A 7,217-nucleotide genomic window follows, 5' to 3' on the forward strand; every position below is an offset into this window, starting at 1 on the left:
CCAAAGGGTTGCAAAGAGTCAGATGTGACTGAGCATAAGCACATATGGAGGAACGTCTATGTGCTGTGCGTGCTTAGTCGCTCAGTCATGTCTGACTCTTTGCGACCCATAGACTGTAGCCTGCCCGGCTCCTCTGTCCATTGGATTCTCCAGGCAAGAATACTGGAATGGGTTGTCATGCCCTCCTCCAGGGCATCTTCCCAACCCAGAGATCAAACCCAGGTCTCCCACATTACCGGTAGATTCTTTACCATTTAAGCCACAAGGGAAACCCAAGACTACTGGAGTGGGTAGCCTATCCCTTCTCCAGGGGATTTTCTCAATCCAAGAATTGAACTAGGATCTGCTGCATTGCAGGCAGAATTTTTACCAGCTGAGCTACCAGGGAAGCCCAGAAGTGTCTTTGAAGTGAATATATTAGGTTGGTGCACAAATAATTGTGGTTTCAGATCATGAATGTTAAATCATTGTAACTATGCTTAGACACATCTTTATTAATCAAAATAAACACCATTACAGTCAAAATGTTTTTGCCAATGAGAAATAACTTTGTTTATTTCTGTAGCATAAAAACCCATGCTTCAGGATTCAATGAGCTCTTCGAAAGTCGTTTTGGCCTCCTGTTGGTTTAGAAGCATTATCCCTGTAAAAAGTTGTTGAGATGCTTGAAGAAGTGGTTATCAGTTGGCAGGAGGTTAGGTGAGTATGGTGGATGAGGCAAAGATACATCGCCCAATTAGTTCAACTTTTGATCCTGTGACATCCAGTTTGTCATTGTCCTAGAGAAGAATTGGGTCATTTCTGTTGCAGTTTAAAGTTCACCTCATTGATTTGCTGAGCATACTTCTCAGATGTGCTTTCACCAAATTCAGAAAGCTGTAGTGGATCATGACCAACAACCATTTTTTGTGACCATGACGATTTTTTGGTGCAAGTTTGGCTTTCAGGAGTGCTTTGGAGCTTCTTCTCAGTACAGTCACTGAGCTGATCTTTGCCAGGTGTCATATACAATATACTTTTCATCCCATGTCATAATCCAATTGAAAAATGGCTTGTTGTTGCATAGAATAAGAGAAGATCACACTTCAAAATGACAACTTTTTTGATTTGCATTGAGCTCATGAGGCATCCACTTATTGAGTTTTTTCACCTTTCCAATTGCTTTAAGGCTAAATGATCATAGAATGGTCAATGTGGAGTTCTTCAGCTATTTTTTGTGTAGTTGTAAGAGGATCAGCTTTGATGATGGCTTTCAATTGGTCATTGTCAACCTCTAATGGCCTTCCACTGTGCTCCTCATCTTCAAGACTCTTGTCTCCTTCGAAGAACTTTTTGAACCACCACTGCACCGTATGTTCATTAGCAGTTCCTGGTCCAAATGTGTTGTAGATGTTGTAAGTTGTCTCTGCTACTTTATGACACATTTTGAGTTTAAATAAGAAAATTTCCAGAATTTTATTTTTGTCTAACAACATTTCCCTAGTCTAAAATAAATAAAAGTACACAGCAAGTACTGTCTTTACAATAAAAAATAAAGCAAGAAATGCAGATCAAAATGATGTATAACATAAACCACATTTATTAAAGAATGTATTTCAATATCAAATGACAAAATTCAACAATGCAAAACCACAATTATTTTTCCACCAACATAAAATAGATTTATGGATTCAATATTTGCTACTATTTATTTATATCAACAATTTTGAAGTTGGTAAACACTCTTAGCAAATGTTACTGTTTTTCTGACTTTCCTTCCTGGTGTCTCCTTGGGTATTTTTATAACCGTTTGAGATCTATTTTAATTGCAAATCTAAAGCAGCAAAATAGGATCCCAGAAGATCAACAACTTGTATTTACTCTTTCTGGGCTATAGGGACTACTTTTTCACTAAAATGTAACATGTTTTAAAAATATTCTATGATGAGTAGAGTGCTTCTGAGGTTTGAAGTGTTTGTCCACAATGGTATTCATGTTGTAAAAGTATGTGGAAGAGATATAGGAAGTTCGAATAATGTATCACCAACAGTATCTCCACTTATATCTATTACACATTATACTAAATACTGTAAGAAATATGCATTGCATATTTTGCCAGTGTGTGTGTGTTAGTGAGTTTATTTTGTTTTCTTTAGATATTTATGTAATATATTTTAGAGTCTATTCAGAATAAATAAAATAAGTTAATTAATTTCAAAAAGCAAAAATGCAAATCATTATAATTATATATATGAAACTGAGCAGGACCCTGTGGGACCTTTCCAGGGAAAGACCCCAATGTATACTTCACCTATTGTTTATAGAAGAACTTTAGCTTCCTAGATCTTCCCTGAGTTCCAAAAAAGCACATTTAATCAGAGAAGTGAGAAAATACAAAAATAAAGGAAAGAGGCTGAGCTAGAACAAAATAATAATAGTTTAGCTATAAAACAAAGTCAAGGACCTTTGGTTTCTTCTCAAGGGCTATAGATAATATTCTCAGTCATGTCCTTGAGTTGTTTTGAAGATAGTGAAACTATCAATAGGTGGAATAGCTCTATGATGACCATGAGCATCTAGCTGTCAGACCAGCTAGAGCCAGAGGTTTGAAGATGCTGAATCCTGTGACCTCACCTGTTGCCTCAACATCAATCAAACAGGGAACTGAACACAAACTGATCAGACACCCTGTGAAATTTTCTCTCAAACTGTCATTAAAAAAAAAAAAAAATCCCTGAAGTCATTGGGGAGCTTAGGGCTTTTGAACACAAGCTGTCACTTGGTACCAACAATAAATGCTACACATTCCCTCACCACAACTCAGTGTTGGTAGGTAGGTTTTGCTTTGTGTCAGGTCAGTGGACCAGGTTTGGTCTGATAACATATACTGACATAATTTGAATTCTAGCTCAGGACCTATTAGCAAAGGAAATATAAATTTGATACAAATACTTATTTTCCAGGATAAATATTATGCAAACATTTGGAGGCTCAGATTAAACATACACTAGATATAGGAAATCTGTTAGTAACAAGTTATTTTTTCTTAAGTTACATGAAAGGGCATCAGTATCAAGTATTAAAATATTTTAAAATATCACCAAATAATACATATCAAAATATTAAATATTGAAAAGAACACTGTCAGCAGATCAAGTTACACATTGGGAACAATAATCTTCTAAGCATTTTATGAAGTTTCTAAGCATTTTTATAACTCAAAGAGTTCAAATGCAAACTTGTGACTAGTGTAAATATGCCCAAATTTTGTATAAGGAAGTAAATTATCTTTAGATTGGAAATACTGATACCACTGTTACACAAAAACATTAAATATTTTAAAATTTTTGACATATTTAGGTTCTTAGTCTTACTAAGCATTATAATAGAATGTTTTAAATAATTATTTTTATATTGGATATATATTTTAAAGTATAGCAAAATAGAAATGGGTGAATAATTGCAATGATTTCAAATTTTCCACACCATTATCTATATTTGAAAAAATTAGGTTGGTTAATAAATGATATTTATAAATTAAATACATCCTCAAATCACTTTGCATTATATAACATGTCATGAAGAATTTGTTAAATGTGTTAATAATGTTAAATATACATGCAGGAGAAGGAAATGATAACCCAGTATTCTTGCCTGGAGAATCCCAGTGACAAAGTAGCCTTGTGGGTTATAGTCCATAATAACCAGACATAACTGGTCAGACATATAGTCAGATGTAACTGAAGTGACCTAGAACCAATGCATATATACATATATATGTATGTGTGTATATATATGTATGGGTGTATGTATACATGGGTGTGTATATATATATATATGGGTGTGTATATATATATATATGTTAGTTTTAATATAGATCTTAAAGATACAATGTTGTGATGTCTTAAAATAATTGCTTCTCACAAAAACTCAGAGAATTTATATTGATATGTACAAATATGCAGCTGAGATATCTAGAGGGAGTTAAAAATTAGGATAAATTTAAATTTGCACTCTTCATTCACTTACTTGGACTCTATTTACTTTGGTATAAAAAATCATTCATTATATGATAGAAAAACAAGAGTCGTAGTTGGTTTGAAATTATCATTAAGAACTATAGATTTTTCCTAAGTATTTAAAAATAATTTGAAAAATTTGGCAAGGCTTTTCATTGTAAATTTAATATAATCTGTCCCTTTTAGATTTCTTGTATCAGCAGTTGAAGATTTTAAACGTTTAATGATGCTTGTAAGAAATGTTATACTCAGTTTTACTTTTAGTGGACATCAATCAAAATCTAGACTCAAATTTGCAACAAACAGAACTTTATTTTTTATTGTTGTTGATGTTTTCAGTCATCATTTTAGGGATATAGTTTGACAAGTTTTTAAAAAGTATAGCTATTTCACCTCCACCACAAGCAACATAATGAACATTTTCATGGCCTTAAGCTCACTTTTACTCCTTTGTAGCAAATCTCTACCTAACTCTCTCAACCTCTAGCAACCACTTATTTGATTTCTGTCCTTACGATTTTGCCTTCCCATAAAATTATATATTGGGCTTCCCACGGGGTTTCCCAGGTGGGTCAATGGTGAAGAGCCCACCTGCAAAGCAGGTGGCACAGGAGATTTGCAGATTTTATCCCGGGGTCTGGAAGATCCCCTGGAATCTCAGCTGGAAAAAAAGGAGGGAGGAGCCTGTTAGGCTACAGTCCATGGGGTCGCAAAGAGTTGAACATGATGGAGCACACACAGAAAATCATATATATGGAATTACATAGCGTGTAGTTTTAATGACTGGCTTTTTATAAAGATAAAAAAAATCATTCTGTTTTCACATTAAACTTTTATAATCTTTTAAATTTGTAATTTTGTTTAGAATTTCCTTTAGTGAGAACATACTATTAATGATCTTTCCTCTCTTTTCTTCCCTTTTCTCTCCCTCCTCTTCCTTCCCTTCATAATTCTTTCCTTCTTTCTTGCTTTTAATCCTTTTTTCCCCTCTCTGTCTCTGAGCTATTCCTTAATGATAAAAAAAAAAAACAAAACAAAACTAAGTAATCAGACAGTTATAACAATATTACAGGTGAAATAGACAAAATCATAATTGAAAAATTGTTGCTGTTTCTCAGCAACTGATAAAACAGGTAATCAAAAAACTTGGTTATCTCCAGGAGATCTTAACAACTACAACTAATTTCACTTACTGATTTTTACAAATCATTACACTAACAAAATGCAGTCTTTTAAGTGCACATTAATATTTATGAAACAGACAACATACTGGGCCACAACACAGGTCTACACAATTTCCAAAGCTTGAAATCTGACCCAGCAAGGGTTTGGACCACAGTAGATTAAATTAGAAAACAAATATATATTTAGGAAATCCTCAAATGTGAGAATTAACTTATACAATTTTAATAAACCTATGTGTAAAGTAGTAATAAACAATGATTTAGACTATATGTTAAAATAAATGAAAGTTATAAAGTGAATGTTAAAAAATCTGTAGGATGTACCTGAGGCATAATTTAGAGGAAATTGTATAGTTTTAAATGCTTGTACTAATTAAAAAGATATATTAAAACAAATGATATTTGTTTTACCAGTTTAAGGGAGAAATAAAAGAGCAATTGAACCAAAGAAAAAATAAGTTAAAAAAAAACACATCTGAGAAAAGAAATTATGAATAATAAACTGAAAAACAGGAAGAAAAGTTAATAATCTAAGTTTTTAAAAAAGTTAACATGATAAGCACTACATATGACAAATCAAGAACAAAAGAGAACAAAAAAATCAATATCAGAAAGCAAAGAAGCAATGTCACCATAGATGCTACCGATATTAATGGGTAAAAAGACTATTATGAGTAGAAGGCAATGGTACTCCACTCCAGTACTCTTGCCTGGAAAATCCATGGACGGAGGAGCCTGGTAGGCTGTAGTCCATGGGGTCGCGAAGAGTTGGACACTACTGAGCGACTTCACTTTCACTTTTCACTTTCATGCACTGGAGAAGGAAATGGCAACCCACTCCAGTGTTCTTGCCTGGAGAATCCCAGGAATGGGGGAGCCTGGTGGGCTGCCATGTATGGGGTCACACAGAGTCAGACACGACTGAAGTGACTTAGCAGCAGCAAGACTATTATGAACATTTTTATTCTAATTAATTCAGCAAATTTGATGAAATGAATGAATTCCTCAGTTCAGTTCAGTTAGTTGTTCAATCGTGTCTGACTCTTTCAATCCCATTGACTGCATCAACCAGGCCTCCCTGTCCATCACCAGTCTGGGAGTTGACCCAAACTCATGTCCGTTGAGTCGGTGATGCCATCCAATCATCTCATCCTCTCTCATCCCCTTCTCCCACCTTCAATCTTTCCAACATCATGGTCTTTTCCAATGAGTCAGTTCTCCACATCAGGTGGCCAAAGTATTGGAGTTTCAACTTCAACATCAGTCCTTCCAATGAACATTCAGGACTGATTTCCTTTAGGATGGACTGGTTGGTTCTCCTTGCACTCCAAGTGACTCTCAAGAGTCTTCTCCAACATCACAGTTAAAAGCATCAATTCTTCAGCCCTCAGCTTTCTTTATAGTCCAACTGTCACACCCATACATGACTACTGGAAAAACCATAGCCTTGACTAGACGGACCTTTGGTGGCAAAGTAATGTCTCTGCTTTTGAAAATGCTATCTAGGTTGGTCATAACTTTCCTTCCAAGGAGTAAGCATCTTTTAATTTCATTGTTGCAGTCACCATCTGCAGAGATTTTGGAGCCTCCCCAAAATAAACTCTGTCACTGGTTCCACTGTTTCCCCATCTATTTGCCATGAAGTGATGGGAATGGATGTCATCTTAGTTTTTAGAACTTAGTTTTCTGAATGTTGAGCTTTAAGCCAACTTTTTCACTCTCCTCTTTCACTTTCATCAAGAGGCTCTTTAGTTCTTCTTCACTTTTTACCATAAGGGTCATAGCGTCTGCATATCTGAGGTTATTGATATTTATCCAGGCAATTTTTCCAGATTGTGTTTCATCCAGCCCAGCGTTTCTCATGAGGTATTCTGCATATAAGTTAAATTAGCAGGGTGACAATATACAGCCTTGATGTACTCCTTTTCCTATTTGGAACTAGTCTGTTGTTCCATGTCCAGTTCTAACTGTTGCTTCCTGACTTACATACAAATTTCTCAAGAGGCATGTCAGGTGGTCTGGTATTCCCATCTCT

The 7,217-nt window shown here is 34.9% G+C and overlaps 1 pseudogene; it reads right to left on the reverse strand.

Annotated features, from left to right (window-relative positions):
* Nucleotides 1-494: 494 nt before the first annotated feature.
* LOC132342563 (histone-lysine N-methyltransferase SETMAR-like) lies at nucleotides 495-1,475 on the reverse strand (annotated as a pseudogene).
* Between the last annotated feature and the right edge of the window lie 5,742 nt (nucleotides 1,476-7,217).

The sequence above is a fragment of the Bos taurus genome, chromosome 17 (assembly GCF_002263795.3).
Source record: "Bos taurus isolate L1 Dominette 01449 registration number 42190680 breed Hereford chromosome 17, ARS-UCD2.0, whole genome shotgun sequence".
Taxonomy (NCBI): domain Eukaryota; kingdom Metazoa; phylum Chordata; class Mammalia; order Artiodactyla; family Bovidae; genus Bos; species Bos taurus.